At 36.3% G+C, this 19,949-nt stretch overlaps 1 protein-coding gene across 10 annotated transcripts in view; it reads left to right on the top strand.

The window, feature by feature from the left end:
* LOC135200070 (protein glass-like) overlaps positions 1-19,949 on the top strand; it is a 1,678,662-nt gene that overhangs the window by 1,303,204 nt on the left and 355,509 nt on the right. The window lies entirely within an intron of this gene.

Below are 19,949 nucleotides of genomic sequence, written 5' to 3'. Positions count from 1 at the left end.
TCTTGGTCGCCGCTTTCTTCTATGTTCCCCACGGAAAACCCGCCTTGCGTTTAATCAGAAGACATGGGAAGTACCGTATTTGAATTTGATACCAAGTACTTCTTCTCTTAGAGGAACTAATCCATTTCTTCCTTTTGGGCTTAGATTTACTTTTCCCGTTCTTTTTTCTCATAGGACTGAATCATGGCGTCAAGGTTCCCCATTTCCTATAGTTTCCTTTATTTGCGTCATTTGTTAAATTTGTGTAAAGGTTCAGATGTGGTTTACTTTACACGTCACTTGATTCATAGTAAACTAGTGCCATCTCAGAAGTGACTTGGTTGCGATTATCGGCGACAGTTTTCAGCTTTGAAAAAGGCTGCTTTCTTTTCGTAGTACGTTGCTATCTTTTCAACGTACACCACCAAATGTCTGTGAATGGGTAATATGCTAACTGCAAAAAGTGAGGATTAAGATAGTAAAAAAAACACAAGTTCACAGCAAGTTTACTGCCGCATTGGGCTAACTTTATTTTGACGAGTAGGCCAAATTTTTTCGTTTCATTAACCAGGTATAGGTTATATATGTAATGATAAGTATTTTCTAATCTAATATCCTTCCTATATCGGACTTCTTGGGTCATTTCTTGATGTCAGCCGCAAATCTCGTGAAGCATTCTTACCGCTAGGTAGATGGTACTCACAGTCCTTTAGAATTTGGTGTCAGGAACTTACCTGGTTTATCCTTGCGCGCTATAGTAGAGGTTGCGATATTGAATACCCTATTCTACAGTGTACCTTGTGGAACGTTATCTCCAGCGCTACAACAATACACTCCGTACGCATCACTTTGCAATCGCCGCTACAACCGGTCGAACTCATGAATGAAAAACGGCAAATGTCTTGTTACTCTTAAATGTTGATTCAATAATCGTTAAATGGCGATGATCAAAATATTTGAATGCCCGATGGTGTTTAAGATCAACCTAATGACAGTCTTGAGTGTTTCTAGTTGTCGTGAGAAAAATGAAAGCAAGAATACCTGTTTCCGATATTTCTTTCCTCGGCCATAGTTTCCTTTTATTCTTAAAAGGACATGTACAAATTACCTATTTATTCTTGTAAGAGCGTGTCCAAATGAACTTGAATCTCTACCTTCTTTGCCATTCAGAATCTTTCCTGTCTTAATTAACCTACGACAGAAGTCAAATTTCACCGAATATTAGTTCTTGGGTGGTGCCAGATATGGAGGGAAGTTGTGGATGTTAACAAGTGAATTCTATGCATTTGTCGTGTGTTTGTGCAAGTGTTTTAAGTATTGATGCAGATGAGTGAGTGGGTGGATATTGGAAGAGTTGCTAGAAAAATATGGAGACGGTTCTATTTGTTACTTATTTGTTATTAAACTTAGGTATTGATTGAAACACATGACTTCGAAATGTAAAATTATTAGGCATTAAGAGATGATGATAAAAATACGAAGCCATCGTATTCAGATTTTTGAGCCGTTTTTCCCATGCATGTTGGATATCTCACTATTTATTCTGTCAGAATTTAGCATTGAATACCGAGGAACCTCAAGACGACGCCCCGCTGTCGAAAATGATTTAATTAAAAGTTACGTAACGCTATAAGAAAGAAAATCCGTATCAGCCATTTTTTAAATGTTAAGATTTCCATGCATGAGAAAGAATGCCGTTATAGAATTTTTTCTGTGTTTTTTTTATTGTAATTGCCCAGCTAAATTTTTGAACTTTTGTTCCTCGCCGTTTCTTGTGCATGACGTAACGAACGATTGTTCAATCAGTCATCCGATTTCGGATTTGTTACACTACTGCTTAATACTTCCGTTCTTTGTGTACCCTTTCTGATAATAACCGGACTCAGTTGAAGTAGTTTCCGTCTTCCCGCTTTCCTCTGCTTAAATAAGAAATAGCAACGGCGAGACACAGACTTTTCAGTTAATCATCCGCGTGTTTGTGCGCGCGTCACGCTGATGCCTTGTTCATGAAAGTTGCAGAGGGCGTTGTATTGGGTCCCCGGCAGCGGGCGGTCGGCATCGAAATCCGAACGATCGGAGACTTGGTTTGGTGGCATGGCTGCGGTAGCGCTTTCCCGTCGTCTGCCACGGAAGGCGAGTGAACTCCTCCTAAGTGGGTTAGCTGATGAGCATTATGATTTTTCGTGCTGTTATGATTCTGGAAACGGTGCTTGTGTGCTGCGCAGTCGCCAGCAGACCGGCAGACAGTTCTGAAGACCTAATACGCGTCGTTACGGAAGCTTTCACACCTGAATTTGTTTCCCCATGGTCTCTTTTCGCTGCTACGAGAGTGGTCATTCCTTTTGTCTTTCTTGTCGAAATGTCTACATTCTCAGGAAAATTTTTGGATAGTGGTAATGACTTATTATTTTTTTTACGATACAGGGACATTTACTATCCTGCACATATAACTAACCAAATCGTAGGTTATAGGTTACAGCTACGTATGCACATATTAAATACTAACCAAATTCGTATAGATTACCAGCTACGTATGCACATATTAAATAGACTTTTATATGTTTTACAAGTTCCTACGTTTGAGAATTTAAATCTGCTTGATATTAGAGTTAGACTTCTAATATCACTCCTTGTTACGTAAGATTTTTCTAAAGCTTGCAACCTACTTCCTTTAAACTGAAAAATCTTAAGATTATCCTTCTCAGTATGAAGTTTAAAGAAGAAAATGAGAATGAATTAAAACGCGAATGTGTTAGCCCGTTGGTTTACAACTTCAGAAGATTGCAAAGCCAAATTCCTCAAAATAAGCGACCTGATCATTTGTTTTATATTTGATTACCAGCTTTTATTATTGAAATCTTTCTCTATGTGCGCGTTCAATTCTGATGTGAGGTGTGTGGAAGATTTGACGAAAGGGGCTCAACGTTTCATCCGTTAATTACAGATATATATATCAATAGTGTATCTCTCTCTCTCCCTATATATATAATATATATATATATATATATATATATATATATATATATATATATATACTATATATATATGTGTGTGTGTGTGTGTGTGTGTGTGTGTGTGTGTGTCAAGTATAAAAGGCCCATTAAAACACTCTGGTTTAAAGCTAGGGACGTTTTAATGAGCCTTTTATACTTGAGACGTATCCTGTTTTCAACGGAAATGAATTTATTTACACTAATTATATACTTTGTGTTATATATTATATATATAATATATATATATATATAATATAATAATATATACTTTGTATATATATATATATATATAATATATAATATATAATATATTACTTTGTATATATATATATATATATATATATTATATATATATATATATATATACAAAGTAAATATATATATATATATATTATTTATTTATATATATCATATATATATATATCGTATATATATTATATTATATAATAAATATATATATATATATATATATATATATATATAGATAGCATAGAGAGAGAGAGAGAGAGAGAGAGAGAGAGAGAGAGAGAGAGAGAGAGAGAGAGAGAGAAAGCACTGTCTATCGATAATAAGTGTCATCTGACCACGGTGAAATGAAGATAATTCTAATAAGTTCCTCATGGTTAGCCTCGAAGCACTTACTTATTTTCCTTTATTGCGAACTGACAGCAGCCAAGACAATGGAAGGTCATAAGAGATGACGGATGGTGTCCTCTGCATTCGCTGATATATTTCAGTTCGTTTGACGTTTTCTCTATCGCCAAGTTTTTTTTTTTTTTTTTTTCATAACTTAAATGGTCGACGACTGGCTTTATCCTGTCTTACTTGCTGTAGGCAGGCTGGATTTGTATCTGTTCAGTATGTTGCTTTCTTGTCATGAAGAAGGTTATCTTATCGTCATTGTGATTCCATCTTACAATGCCTCGATTTTTCTAATGAAAATGAAGGTTGTTTTGTTAATCAGGGTTTAGTTTATCCTTCACATATTGCGCTTTTTTATCTTTTTGTCATTTATAATATTTTAAATGGCGTTTCTTCACCAATTAAGCCACCTTATTGTCAGAACAGGCTTCCTTAATGCAGTTTTGACATGAACTACACCTACATTCCCTGTGAGGTTTTTTGATACATCATTTCAGCTCTGAAATTCTGGTATTATCGTACAGAAGTGTAACGAGCACTCGGTGGCCTTCCTGTCGTAGCGGTTGCTGTTTTCCGAGTGGTGAAATTATTGAAAATTGACTGGGAATCCAAGTCATAATTTATCTTTTAATGGAGGAAATTGCATGAGAAAGCGCCCATCGATTCGTCATTATGTTATTGCCTGATGCCGAGTCTTAAGTAAGGTCACTCGGGGATTTTGAAATGTATTTCATACCTAGATGTAGTTTATTTGTAAAAGAAAAATATTCCAGAGTGGTTCAAATGTTCTTTGCAACTTGATCTGCCTAATTCCTAGAGCGGACTTCTTCGACAGATTTCAGTGTTTTGTTATAAAAATTCATATCGGTTTGGAGATATTACCGATTAATTCTAGTGTACTTTCCATCAAGACTGGCTTGATTCATGAGGAAATGTTCCTGAGTATTTTGTCCTTACATCAGGAGAACTTTGAATCATCAGAAAATATTTTCGAGTATTCCAGAATATTCTGAATGCACTTCCAGTCAAACTGAAGATGATTCATGAGAAATTATCCTCGAGAATCTTAAAGTAATTATCATAATAATTGACTCATGGATAACTATTCTCATGAGTTTTTAAAAAGTATTTTGTACACTGGTCAGGTCCGATTCTAGAATATTTCCTTGAGTATTTTGGATGTAGGTGACAATGCGATTGTATTTATACACAGCAAAAACTGACTACCTAGAACTTAGTGTATGACGAATGCCTCCACTGAAAGATATTTAGAACTGCCGTTCAATTTTCATGTTACATGAATTTTTATTCGCGAATATAGAGAATGGGCGTTAGTGATATTTCACTGCATAGCCGAAATAACTGCATTATTGATAGGCTTCTCTAAAATTCAGGATATTGCAAACTTGTCCTGCGACATCACGTTGTGTTTTCGTCGGCCACAAGACCTCGTTCACAAAAAGGTCGGTCTTTCGGCCCAAAAATCTGGATGATGCCTGCCAGCATTTATGTTCCATTTCGGGTAATCCAGATCAAAGGTAAACACCTTTCAGATTTTTCATTTGTTTACCAAATTAAGATTCGAGCCCAACCGCTGACATTAGCCAAAGCCATACTCAAAACCGATTTTCGTATCTGCAAACCGGAATTGGCAGAGAGAAGGAATCCCTTTACCTCCCTTCCCTTCCCCCCATTCCCCTTCCCCATTCCTCCCTCCCCTCCCCCCTCCCCCCTCCCTACATCCCTTTCCAACTCTCCCTCCCTCACAACAATCGATGGTCAGTAACCTTTTGGATACAAAGTATTATGTAATGTGATTGGCAGGGAAGGTCCCACTTATCAAATCAATTGCTGCTATTTATTCATAGTTTGAAAATCGTAGATTGGCTTGATATATATATGTATATAATATATATATTATATATATATATATATAATATATATATATATATATATATATGTATTTGTTACTGTGTACATGTGTATTTGCACATTTTTTGCATACAATTTCAAACAGGCTTATTAACAGAGTACTCTTAACTAGTCCAAACCTGAAGGAAACTGGTAAAAGTGAAAGAGAGAGAGAGAGAGAGAGATGAGAGAGAGAGAGAGAGAGAGAGAGAGAGAGAGAGAGAGCATGAAGGTTTACAAACAAAAAGTTATCATATCTTGTTTAGATGTGAATAGTAAATATCCGTAGGGCCAGATCGCCAAAATTCACCCTGAAGACAGATTTCTTTCAGATGTGCGTCAGTGTCCTGGTTTAGAACAATGCTTAAGATTTTGAAATACGTAATTTAGTTCGTCATTGGATGAATGCGCATATACTTTTGAGGTTGTATCTGTATTAAGCTGCTGCGGTAATTCACTTCTGTATGAGGGTATATTTTTTTTAGGAAAAAGGATGCATAACAATCATATTTATTTTCTAATACTAAGCGAAACAATCTACAGTATCACTTTTTTTATACTTTTGAGTAAGAGGTAATATGTAACCGTCATACAAGTCAGATGTTCATATCTGCATAACGACGTTTTCGATATAGGTTGCGCGGTAGGCTATATATATCTGGTTCATAGCGTTTTTGTTATATAAAAGATAATACACTTTACAGTTCTCCAATTGGAAATTAGATAAGAGGAACGGCGTTCTGACTTCCTTATGGTGACTCATGCAATTTCTTTTTTTTTTCTTTCTTTTTATTGAGAATAGGATTGGCAGTTGCGATTTGGAAATTTGTGACTTTTAAAAGCTATCATTACAATTATCATTTATTTTTTTTAAGGTTACTTACGAGTGGTTCCTCTATCTTGATGTTTCTGATTCGAAAATGGACATGCAGCGATAACATGTAATTTTATCATGTGTTTATCTCTATTGTTTTTCGCATTCTTACTCATTTTGACTTTGTCGTGTTGTGCAGCTGTTGCGGTGTTCCGAGTTGACAGAGTTCATATCCTCGTAGCATTTGAGGTGTTTCGATTAACATAATTTATTATTGTGTACTACTATTGATATTTCCATTATCAAAAATGTGCGGGTACTCACATGGAACAAGCTGACGAGGGCAATGCCCTACTAGGCAAACCTCAATAGCACATGTGTCATAGAGAGAGAGAGAGGGAGAGAGAGAGAGAGAATTACAGAAAGTAAGAACTTGACAGATATATTTATACGTAAAGGAAAAAGTCCTATAAACAGATCAGTCTCGTATATCTTAGAGTCTCTTTGGTTGCATTTTTGTTTCCTTTATAACAAACTATACAATAATCTCTCTCGACTCCTAATTGGAAGATGCATCGTCAATTCCGTGTGCTCCTTTTGTCTGACATATTAATTTACTTAGCTCTCGGCGATTCTTCATTGTAGGACACACCATATCTGTATTCTGGGGCAAGTTATTTTTTCATACTTCATACAGAAACACACTGTGATTGCGATCTCAGAAGACTTATTGGAACTGCTAGTATGGATGTTTATCAATATGAACTTCCATTATCAAGGTGGCCATACTCATCTATTTTCCCTCGAAAAGTGTGAGTCATTTGATGAGGAAATGTCTCACACTTGGGGAACTTAGACTGCATGGCTAAGATTCTCGTGTATTATGCTGACTGCGGCATGGGTTCATTCATTCATTCATTCATTTAGGGAATATTTCAAAATATATATATATTTTTTCTTTAAATTTGTGGTCCTAAATGTGAAAAATTACGACTTTGTAACTGACATTCTATTGACATAACTGACCACCGAGTTACAATATCAGCCTCCTTGATTGCTATGTAAGGAAGAGCAAGCAGTGCTTGAGGTCTGTTGAATGCAAAACCGGTGGAAAAACATTGAACAACACAGAAAAGCGTCCCTTATCAGACGGTTATCGGTGACGATAAGATAAAGTTCTTGCCTGCATTGGGCGATTGCAATTGAACTGTCTGCACTCATTCTTTGCAGTGCTTCGTCAGTCTCAGTTTGATAGAGGTTTTTTTTTATACGCGGGTGGTTTTTGTAGGGAGCGCTCTTATTATTCCAGTAAGTCCCGAACGTTTCTTATCAGCGCTTATTGTGTTGGATTTGGCGAAAGGTCGTTGATCCTTATCTCTTTTTTTTATGGGTCTTTTTTTTTGTCCATCGTTTTGTAAATGCTTGAGCTCGAAATGTAGGGTTTAAGTTTTTTTAGCGGTTATGCTTATCTGTTCGAACACGGCATTTTAGCATTATCTTTATTTATTATTTTTTTTTTATCTTAAATGATTTTGGATTTTAGTTTCAGTTTTTTTTTGTCGTATGAATTAGTGTTGCATACCATTTTGAAACCCTAACTTTCTTTGTAAAATTTTGACTGAAATTTTCTATTTCATGTGGTGCCATGTGGCAATGTATTATTTCTTTTAACACCAATATTGGCCTTATTTATACATCTAAAATTTGAGTTGTCAGTTTTGCAGTGTTTTTATTGTGTTTAGTGGTGATGCTTAGCTCTTGGGGAAAAAGGCCGGTTTGCTCTTATTGAAGCCTTTGTTACTTAGTCGTATCAAAACAGAACAAACGAAATCAGCTTTTTTTTATGACTTTTGAAGTCATTACCATCATAATAAACATACACATTCGTTGCCTGTTTGTGTTTTTGTTTTTCACTATTTATATGTAAGCCAATATTTGTGTATTTGCATGTATATATATATATATATATATATATTACACACACACACACACACACACACACACATATATATGTATATATATATATATATATATATTTATATATATATATATATATATATATATATATATATATATATCTGATATATATATATATATATATATATACACGCCGGACAGAATCGACTAAATATTACAATGTAGTTTTATCAGAATGTATTACATTTTTTAAAGTTGTAAAAAAACTTACATTATGATTAGATAATTACATTTTTGGGAACGTCTGTATAAATATAGGTGTTCATACAAACAGTTGGAAAGTCCATGGTGTGTAAAAGGAACGTAAAGAACTATGTATGGAAGGATATTTGTAAAATGTTGCTCAAGGTTATCAGAGCGCTTTCAGAAATGTGCACCGTATGCATGATGTTAAGAGTAATGCATTTTATCACACAGGTGTTGGTAATGCATGTTTGAGGATCAGGAATAAACTCGGTCTCGCTCACCCTCGCATATATGAACACAAACATAGGTAGGCGCTCACAGGTTATGGAAGCTTGAAAGTAATTGATTCGTTATCCAAGACAGATTAGGTTTGATATTACTTTCTCGAAAGGCTTGATAGCGCCTCGAGTAGGTTCAATGCCCATGGTGTGCAGTCATATTAAAGAGGGCACCTCTGCCAATAATCCAGCAGCTAATTTACCTTCCTTACTTTCCTTGCCTGTGAACATTTTCTCATTGAATTGCCTTTGCCATCGGACTCCACAACAGTATGAAATTAATCTATCATAAAGGAAGACTGCAAGAAGGAAACAGGTTGAAAAGTGTTAAGGTAAATTATATAAGACCGTGAATGAATCCTGTTTTTGCATTTCTACACAATACAGCATGCAGCTGTAGTTGTGTTTTTAGTCATCTTATCACGCAACGAGTAGCACGATAGCAATATTTTTTTTTTTTTTTTTTTTGTGAAGGGGAATAGAACAAGAATCCCCGCGTGCTCACGCTGCAAAATTTAATGCATTATATCAGCGCATGTAATGATTCAATATTATAAAGTGTCTAGCATTGATGGCTGGAATCGCCATTATGAATATTGGCATCAAAATCACTCGTATGTTCGCCAGTCTGCCTGTGTATGAACGCGTTACTTTACACCTCACACCCCCTCCTACCCCCTTCAAAAAAAAAAAAAAAAAAAAAAAAAAAAAAAAAAAAAAAAAAAACTTTGCGATAATAATCATAAACGTCAATAGATTTAATTGTCCTAAATGCATTTGTGTATTTGAATAGAAAAAAAAGCGAGTGCATTACCCATTTTCAGAAATTAATGGAATGTGGAGAGGTGGGGTGAAGCTCAGGTCCTTTTATCGACATAATCTTTTATCGTGTCTGAATGTGGCGAATGTTCTGCCCATATTATACGTCTTTGTTTTTTATGTATATGTGTATATATTTATGGGAGGAATTTTTTTTGTTAGAGTGTACTTTCAGGTAGAAAAATATGGGGTGTTGGGAATGATATGCAGTTTTGAACAGCTGACTAAATTTCCTTTCTTATTGTTGCCTGTTTTCATATTTTCTTAAATTTTTGGCATCATTGTTTCACTTTTTACTTTACCTTTTTATGCTTTTGAAAGGTTTACTCTTTTTAGATATATATATATATATATATATTATATATATATATATGTGTGTGTGTGTGTGTGTGTGTATATATATATATATATATATATATATATATATATATATATATATATATAGATGAGATAGATATAGATATATATATATAGATATATATATATATATATATGATAAAATAGATAATATCTTTTTGTGATATATATTTTACCAGTAATTGTATTATATACGTTTTTATTCCCATAAGTATTATACCTCTTAATTCTTATATTTAAATATTTTACCAATAAATACTGAAGTTCACTTGCAGTGTATTTTTACACTTCCCAGTAGCAAAATAAAAAAGTAAGAAAAGAAATTGTCAGAAACACGCTCTTCTAAACAATTGGCCCTCTGGTTTATTTTAATCCCCTTGAACAGATCCCCGTTACACTGAGTTTATCCCGCTGCAGCAATAGCGTATAGATTACCACCAACCATTAGCAGCGTTATAGCAGGCATTTGCGCTTTAGCAGATTTTTAGCGAGCCTTTTTTCACAAATCTTTCTGGTGAGGGTTCCCCTTCATTCTTGCCCTTTAACTAAAGCCTAATTTAGAAGAAAAAAAAAACGAAAACCTAGGATGGGTCTGATGCTTTGGCTATGTCTGAAAACAACTTGGTGGGCGGGTAGGGTGTTGTAATTCGCTTTTTTGGAATTCATTTCATATACTTTCTAAAGAAAATATATGAAATAAATGGTTCTCTTAGTTCTTTTGATGTTTATCAAGCACTGGGTATAGTACATTCAAAACGAATAAGACTTTGTTATCAAGTTTATTTCTTCAGCCCTTTGGAAATCTTGGTAAATTGTTCTTTTATGGGAGATGGTGTCATTACGCACTTACATAATGGGTAATACTTTCATGCAGTACATAGTATACCGACATTTGTCTATCTCTCTATCTTTCTATCTATCCATCTACCTGTGTGCACCAGAAGAGTTGGAAAATAGCTGGAAATGAGTTAATATTTGTGTGAGATAAAACATAGGAAAGACATGAGTTGGGCAATTGCACTGAAGACCTTTGCGACACGTATCATTAGAGGCGATATTATATATATATATATATTTTTTATATATATATATATATATATATATATATATATATATATATTTATATACATATATGTACTATATATACATATGGAACACATAATTATATATGTATACATATCCTTCCGACATTTATGGAGGAACACTGAAGAGAACGACGCCTGCTTGCGAACGGTATGTTTATTCATCATTTTATTAACATAATCATTTGCAACTTTCTTTTTGCCGTGGAAGCGTCTCTGCAATCAGCAACTCTTTCTGGCGCGGGACGCAGCATTTGAACTTAGAAAAAGAAGCAGTAATTAACAAGGCGACTCATCAATACTTTGATAATGTGTCACAAAAGTTTTCACTGACGTGTCGAAATTCATTAGTTGAGCGAAATTAATAAATTCATTTACAAAATTAACTAACAAAAGGCCAATTTGTGTACGACACGGAGCGATCAGGTTAGTTTTCCCCCATAATGCTCCGGTTGTTAAATTAACGCGTGATTTTAACGTCAGAATATTTTGTTTTTCTGATAATAAATTCACACTGAATATGAGAAGCAGAATCAGAAGTAGGAGCCGGAGGGAAGCGGGGACAGGGAATTCGGAGGCTGTGTTTGTTATGTTACACATGATTCCACCCCGAGTGGTGGAGAGAGAGAGAGAGAGAGAGAGAGAGAGACAGGAAGGATGCTGTTTTAGGACGGTGCCATTTTCCTCATTCTGTTTTTGTCATTTCCAGCGCCTGCTGGAATGGAGTCACGGTTAAAAATAGGTTTTCCGAGGTGTGAATGCGCATCGGAGTTCGTACGCGCTCGCGCATATACAAACAATGCCACATTCACACCCACCCACACACACGCATATATATATATACTATATATATATATATATATATATATATATATATATAATATATAAGATATAATAAGTATATATAAGTCAGTACACAAATATACGCAGCTAATTACATTCCAAGATACTGTATATATATATATATATATATATATATCTATATATATATATATATATATATATATATATATATATATATATATATCCTTTTAGTAATGTCTACACAGGTGTTCATCTTAATTAAGCTATCGTTTTCATGACATTTCACATGTCGGCGTTTTACACCTTATCAGCGCACAGCTGACAATGCCTCAGAATTGGTTCATCACCCGCAGGTTGTCCGAACATTGGCTTCACTGGAAAGACGTCTCCACGTCAGTTTATATTCCGTCATACGTCGGCAATTTTATGTTATTTCTCGCCTGCCCGCTCACGAATCGACCCACCTGTGAATGGGGTTGGGGGGCGGGGTGCGCCTTTTGTCCAGGGAAGGAAGGGGATGGGGCTAGCAACTTCATTCCCAAAATGTTTTGTGAGAACTGGAAGGATTTACTCATTGGTGTCACTCAGTTTGAAATTGTGATATATGTGTGTATATATATATATATATATATATATATATATATATATCTATGTATATATATATATATATATATATAATAATATAATATATATATAATTATATATATGTATATATATATTATATATATATATATATATATATATATATACTATATTTATATATGTATAGTATATATATACATATACACGCGCGCGCTCATAAACACGGTACTCGCAGATGTGCATGTTCTGTACATACATATGTGCATACGAGTATATGTGTGCATTGTAGACGGTAGATATTGCATAGGAAGGGTGTCTTAATCTTTTAGAATGACTCCAAACGTAAAAAGTCCAGTAAAAATTGAATTGTAAAGGCAGAGAAGATATATTTCTTACTCAAACAGAATACTTCATCAGAGGTGTTTGGTTTGAACTAGAAATGAAAAGACCCTTTCTTTCCCATTTTTACTCGGGATTTTTGTAAGCCTTTTTACTGTCCGCGCACTGACACATGAACACATGCATACGTACATATACAGACACACACATATGTATATATATACACGCATTATCTATATATATATATATTGTATAAATTGCGTGTAAATGCGTGACGTAATAGAAAAACGCTTGTGTATGTGTATATATAATGCGTGCCTTTTTTCGCGTAGAACTAGGAAAAGCATCTTTGTTCTCTTATACAATCAAGATTTGTGTCTTATGACAAAAGCAATAATGGTATTGGCTTATGGTAAACATTTTCCAGCAACAAGGCTGGAGTCGGCGCGGAGTGCCGCTCGAAATCTCCAACACACACACACACACACACACACACACACACACACACACACACACACACACACTCTCCATGACCGGATTCAGTTTCTGAATAAATTAAATTTAGAACATTGCATGTTTGCGTATCTTGAACCTTCTAAGACATAGTTATAATATATTATATATATATATATATGCAATATATATATGTATATAATATATATATATATATATGAATATATATAATATTTAATATATATATATATATATATATATATATCTATATATATTATATATATATGATACAACGCATATTGTAATAGCGGACTGTTAAATTATTTTTCTGTAATAGACCCTTAGCAGAACAGTTTCGTATTGACGAATTTCTTTCAGTAATAACTTTCATCATTTTCCTGAAGAGAGCTTGTTCTTGTTCTTGTGTTTGTGTTTGTCCTCATCCATCCGGAGCCCTTTTCCTTGGGAGGGCAGATCACCTTTGAACTCTGGCGAAAGGTTGCGCTCAGATATATTTGGTAATTTTCTCTTTCACTTGTGATGGCTGAGGGAAGATAAAAAGATGTCCTGCTAATAAAGCTCATTAACTTACCTTAGGTATATATAATGAGGGAACCAAGAATACGCTTGTGAAGTTTGATAATCTGTGGGTTTTTTATTTACAAGACAAATTGATCTCGTACCTGGGATTATGATCAGTGGATTAATTATGCAGGTAATTCCTCTCTCTTCTCTCTCTTCTCTCTCCCTCATTAGGAGGAACAGTTTAAAATATAAACAGAAGTATCAGCCAGGCCCTCCCCTCCCCTCCCCTCCTGCACCCTCCCCCAACTAATGACCAACTCGCCCTCGAACTCAGGTTTCCTGGGCTTTCGGAGGCGAATTCCTCGAGTCTTGATTGGCTGATAATGGAACGAGAGGTGACCTGATTGGCTAATTGTGAATGTCTCCGAAAGGTTCGGTGGCGGGAAGGGCCGCGTCCAAGTCGGGGCTAACTTTTAATGTTTGACTTGTGCATACACTTTATTTTCTGTTGACACAGACTTCGAGTTTCTTTTTTTTTTTATATTCGCCTCTCCCCGCCGTCGTTTAAAAAAAAAAACTGAGCTCGGACGAGATGGGGAAATATACAATTCTAGTGTCCTACTGGTTATGTACACACAAACTGCCTTGTGTTTCATCATGTATGTATGTGTTTGTTTGAGGAGGTTGTTCTCTCTCTCTCTCTCTCTCTCTCTCTCTTGTGTGCATGCGTTTGTGCCTGTGCCTCACGCTGTCTCTTTCTCTATTCGTAAGTGTGTATGTCTGTGTGATGTCAGTTTAGTTAAGTTGTCTGTCTTTATGTTGAAATGCTTCTTTATACGAATATTTCCAATTTCCTTTAACTACCTTTGTGTTTATGTTTACATTTGTTTTGCATGCTTGCGCTTGTGTACAAAAAGAAGTTTATATCCTTGTATGTGCTTTCAGTTCTTGTAAAAATCTCTCTCTCTCTCTCTCTCTCTCTCTCTCTCTCTCTCTCATGTTACGTCGTCGGGTTAGGCGGAAGTGTAGAGAGAGAGAGAGAGAGAGAGAGAGAGAGAGAGAGAGAGAGAGCTTGACTCTGTCCCAGCCGGGGCTTTTGGAAGGGAAGGGATTATGAGTTGGGTAAATAAAAGATGCACAGAGGTAATATATTCACGAATTTGTTTTGACCTGTCTTTGTTTTACCTATTTGAGTTGAACGGAGGAGTAACGGCGCTTATTTACAATCTATTTTGTATTTGCGGAATACTATCTATTGTGTGCGATTCCTCTGTTTTTGTAGAGGTCCAGGTGCGAAATTATGCGTATATATTCCAGCTGATATAAAATTGACGTATTCATTGACTTAGTCATCATATATATATAAGCTCGTATTTGTGTGTATGTATGTATGCATGTAAGATGTATGAGATTTCTTTAGTAAAGTCACCCTGACCCCTCTTTTATTTATTTATTTATTTTTTTTTTTTTTTTTAATCCCTGAAAAATGTATGGCGCGCGAGAATGCGTTGCCATAGATTCTCGGAAGCTTATAGGAACTTAATTTGTGACTTGAAAGTGAAAGGAGGAGCCTCTTGTTGTAGGCTACTCATTCTCTTGCTCCTAAATTAATTTTGTGCTTGCTCATTAATTACCCATAGTGTGGGTCTTGTAAGCGAAGCTTCCATTGTTGAACAGGGGGAAGGTATGAATTAGATGAGAGAGAGAGAGAGAGAGAGAGAGAGAGAGAGAGAGAGAGAGAGAGAGAGAGTTCTTCTATACACGCTTATGAAATCAGTATTATAAGCTCTATAGTTATTAAGCTATGGTTTTGTAGCCAAATCAAGCTTTCTAGATCTGGAGCAACAATGTAACACTCAAACTTAGAAAACATTGCTAGAGAGAGAGAGAGAGAGAGAGAGAGAGAGAGAGAGAGAGAGAGAGAGAGAGAGAATGTCTCTAATGAGAGAGCGTTGACGGAAGAGTTAGTTCGGGGAACGGGAGAGAAAAAGAAAGAAAGAAAGCAAAAAAGAAAGACGACTCGCAACAGTACACAAACAGCGTCATCATCACCGCATCATTTAATGAAGTCTTGGGGACTTCATTAACCGTTTGCGTGCGTGCGTTCGTTTGTCCGCTTGCACCGGCCTTGTATGATTGTCCGTTGACGAGGGAAATAAAAGAAAAGGACGGAAAATAATCTATCGAATTTTCCTTTGATTTGCTTTAAGCACCGTTGCTACTTATTGTGTTGATAAAGAGGATTTTTCGCTTTTTTCTTTTTTTTTTTTTTTTTTTTTTTTTCTCCGTTCTTAAGGTTTGGCGGGTCCCAGGTGCGACGCGCGACTCGTATTTTTAATGTACATTGTTGCTTTATGCCAACAGAAGCTAACTCTCTCTCTCTCTCTCTCTCTCTCTCTCTCTCTCTCTCTCTCTCTCTCCGCTTTATACACATCGTCGGAGATGGGTGCCTCTAGGGGTATGTATATGGCAATGTCTTTTGATGTTTTCCAGTCGTATTGATGTAAACTGTCTCGTAGTGAATATATTTATTTGACATGCAATTACATATAAAACAATGCATTAAATATAGGTTCAGTTTAGGTTTCAGATGGCAATTAAGCCTTACATAGAAGAAATGGCTGGTCCAAGAATTAGTGATTTTTACCAGAGATAAATGTATATACAGGTTTCAGTGCCGTGATATAATAACAAATTTCAGAAAAAAGAAACTAAGTGGGAACATTTTCCATTATTTGGGATGACGACCCAACCTTTATCTGAAAGTAAAATGTTTCAAAAAAATTCGTATTAGAAAACCAGAATGGAAAATTATACTTGAACCAAAAGCGTTAACTGCATTTGGTCTTCAAAGTTGGTTTGCAAATTGCAGTAAGTTGCATTTGTGTGCTGTGATGGATTCTTATAAGATTTTAAGTTTTTCAGCTAAGTCAGAGTTAGAAGGTGTATATTTTGATAATGCTTTCCAGCGATGTTCTGACACTTCCTGGAAAATACCAGGAATGATTAAAAAAAATAAAATTCTGTATCCGTCATCACGCAGAAATTGTTCGCCCGAACCCTTCCCAACGGAGTGTGTAGGAAACGGAACTTCTTCCGTATGTCAGTCCGTTTCTTTAAATCTAGTTCCTTCGCCAACATATTTGTTTAAATAAATCCCTTCATATGTTGCGGGGAAACCATCAGATTTATTCGTCTCGAATGACTGATAAAATCCCTTTTGAAAACAATAGTCAAACAACATATTTCACAATACTCTCTCTCTCTCTCTCTCTCTCTCTCTCTCTCTCTCTCTCTCTCTCTCTCTCTCTCTCTCTGGCAGTAATTAATGTCCGAAGTTAGAATTACTTAGAATTCCTTTCCCTGGCGAGTTCTCGGAACAGCGCAACCCGGTCTAGAAAGGGATCCATGAGAATTTAAAAAAAATAATAATAATAATAAAAAAGAGAAGAGGAAAACGAAGACTTCATTTAATGAGATTGATTAGTAAATGCAAGTGGGTGTCCTGCGAATCCTAAAGAGGAATCCTTGCGGGGGGTGGGGGGGAGGGGTAAGTCGACACTTATATCCTCAACCCTCCCACCCCACACACTCCTTCCCTCTCTCATCCCCTTGGCCAATCTTCCCCAGGCCTTCTCTCCTAAATTATCTCATTCCCCCCTTTCCCCTCCTCTCATCCCAGGTCCCTTTTCTCTACCCCTCCTCAGGTCCTTCCAAATCCATGTCCCCCTCCTCCTTTCCCTCCCTCTCAATTCCTCCTCAAAGGTTGCAATTCCTCCTCCTCGGTACCCCCTTAGGTCGTCCTTGAAAGCAGTATCATTGTCCTCTCTCTCTCTCTCTCTCTCTCTCTCTCTCTTCTATCTGATTCTTTTAACATTCAAACATTCAATGCGGCCACTTTACTTTCTGGGGGTGATTCATTACTCCCCAGTAGAACAGTATCAAAATTCAATTAAATAAACGTCACCCGTATAATTACCGTTGCTAATGAATGAGCCCCTCCCACCCCCCTCGTCTATAACAGTGTAATGGGTTATAATTATGAGGGTTTTTTTTCCCCTGTTTCATCTTTTGAATTAGCGCAGTGTCATATGCAACACTCGAAACTTAATGGTAAATAGTAAGCAAATCAATTATATACGTAAAGATACACACACGCGCACACACACACACACACACACACACACACACACACACACACACACACACATATATATATATATATATATATATATATATATATATATATATATATATATATTGTGTGCAAGATTTGTATTTTTGATTTGTAAGGATAGTGCGCAATTATGTATTGTAAATGCGTCAACAAATACGTAGAAATATACTTGCAATGTTATGAGTTTAAGGTTTTCATGTAACGACGTTCGTGTAAAGAAAAACTCATATAGGAAGAAGTTTGAAATTATATGAAAAGAAGGAGGGGGTTGAAAATATTAGCAAGAAGAACAATTATCAGTAATGCTGACGTAACACTCATGCCCCGTGGGTTTATGCTTAGTCCTTTACTGTTGGAGATGGCTTCCTCTCCCCTCCCCTCCCTTCCCCTTCCCCGCAACCACCTATCCCTTTTGGTAAAATCAAAATGACAGGGAAAATATTTGCATTGCCATGCACAGATTGGGTGCATGCGGGAGCCACTCTCCCATGCATAGACTGCACAGGGACAAGGGCTCTTATGCAATATTAAACAAATACGTATTAGCGAATATAGCAATTGATATTAAACAAGACATGAAAACGAATAACAACAATAACAGCAGCAGCGAAAACAACACTATTTTTCGGGGAGGGGGGCCAGGAGAGGGGGAAGGGGGTGGGGGAGGAGGGCGTTTAGTGGCTCGTGGCTAAGGGGAAATCGATCCCTGTAACGGGACATGAGGCTGATTTTCGCTTCACGTCGCCAATATCGGCAACAGGTCCTCTCCTCCAAATTGCAGGTATAAATGCTAGAGAGAGAGAGAGAGAGAGAGAGAGAGAGAGAGAGAGAGAGAGAGAGAGAGAACTGTTTATGTGCATTTGGTCCTCATCTAATATTAATGGTGTTTTTTCGTGCACTTGGTTGCTGTCATTTTCCTCCCTGACTGCGCTAATCATCGGTGCTACGGGATTGTCATCGGGGATGAGGCTGCGATGAAGACTCGTTATAGGCTCTTTTTTTTCCAGTTTTTGTATTCGTTCCTTTTTTGTTTGTTCGTTTTTTTTCTTTCTTTTTTTTTAACCTAGGTCGTTTTACCTATATGATTTCTGATGTCGGAAGAGCATATTATAACAGCAGATAAATCTTATGATTTTATTAGACCATGTTATAATGAACAAGCATATCTCCTTTTTTCATTCATTTTCGTTAGATTTCTCTTCGTTATTGTTTATTCTTCAGATGCATCATTACTGTGATCTCCGTAAAGTAATTTTCTCATGACTGAATCAAAATGTTTAAATCTGCTAAAAAAAATTATATGTTTATGTAGATAATGCGAAAACTTTAATTTTTACGGGATTATATTCATCATCAGCAATGTAATCCTCAGTCTTTAATAGCCAAATCTTGAATGCCATTTAGTCAATTGACGCTGGAATATTAAAAAAGTCTTGCTCTGGACCACCTACAGTTGATATAATCTCGATTGTCATCATATTATCATATAGGATCCCAGAGCTCTCGCTCACCGTTGGCCTTAAATACCATCCCATTAATCAAATTAGCATTGTTGCGTCATCAATATCTAAACTTTAAACCTTATCCTCTCCCCCCTCCCTTCCTTCTCCTCCCCCCCTCCCACCCCCCCCCCCGCCTCCATCTCCTCCTCCCCCTCGTCCCTTCCCTTCCCGATCCTCCCTATTAACTATGATTTGGTGGTAAATTCTGCTAACTTTGGCGGATCAAGTTAGTAAGTTTACCAACAACCTTCCCCGTAACTTGCGTCGAGATTTCCCGAACTCTCTCTTCTCTCTTCGTCCTCTGTCTCCGTCTCGTCCTCCTCACGCCTCTCTCTCTCTCTCTCTCATCACTTTACAATACTTCCTGCTCGAATGCAAGTCAAGTTTGGATAACTTGAGCTCGAATTAGACTTGTGGAGGAGCTATGGTCAGTGATCTTGGTAGTGATGATGACAAGCGATTTAAGCGGCGTATTCTGTAGTTTTGTTTTATTTCATTGGTTGTCGTGTATTTTTGCGTGTACGTGAGC

This window comes from Macrobrachium nipponense, chromosome 26 (assembly GCF_015104395.2).
Source record: "Macrobrachium nipponense isolate FS-2020 chromosome 26, ASM1510439v2, whole genome shotgun sequence".
NCBI classification, from domain to species: domain Eukaryota; kingdom Metazoa; phylum Arthropoda; class Malacostraca; order Decapoda; family Palaemonidae; genus Macrobrachium; species Macrobrachium nipponense.
Note: the sequence above shows the minus strand (reverse complement) of the source record. Positions and strands in the feature narration are given on the sequence as shown.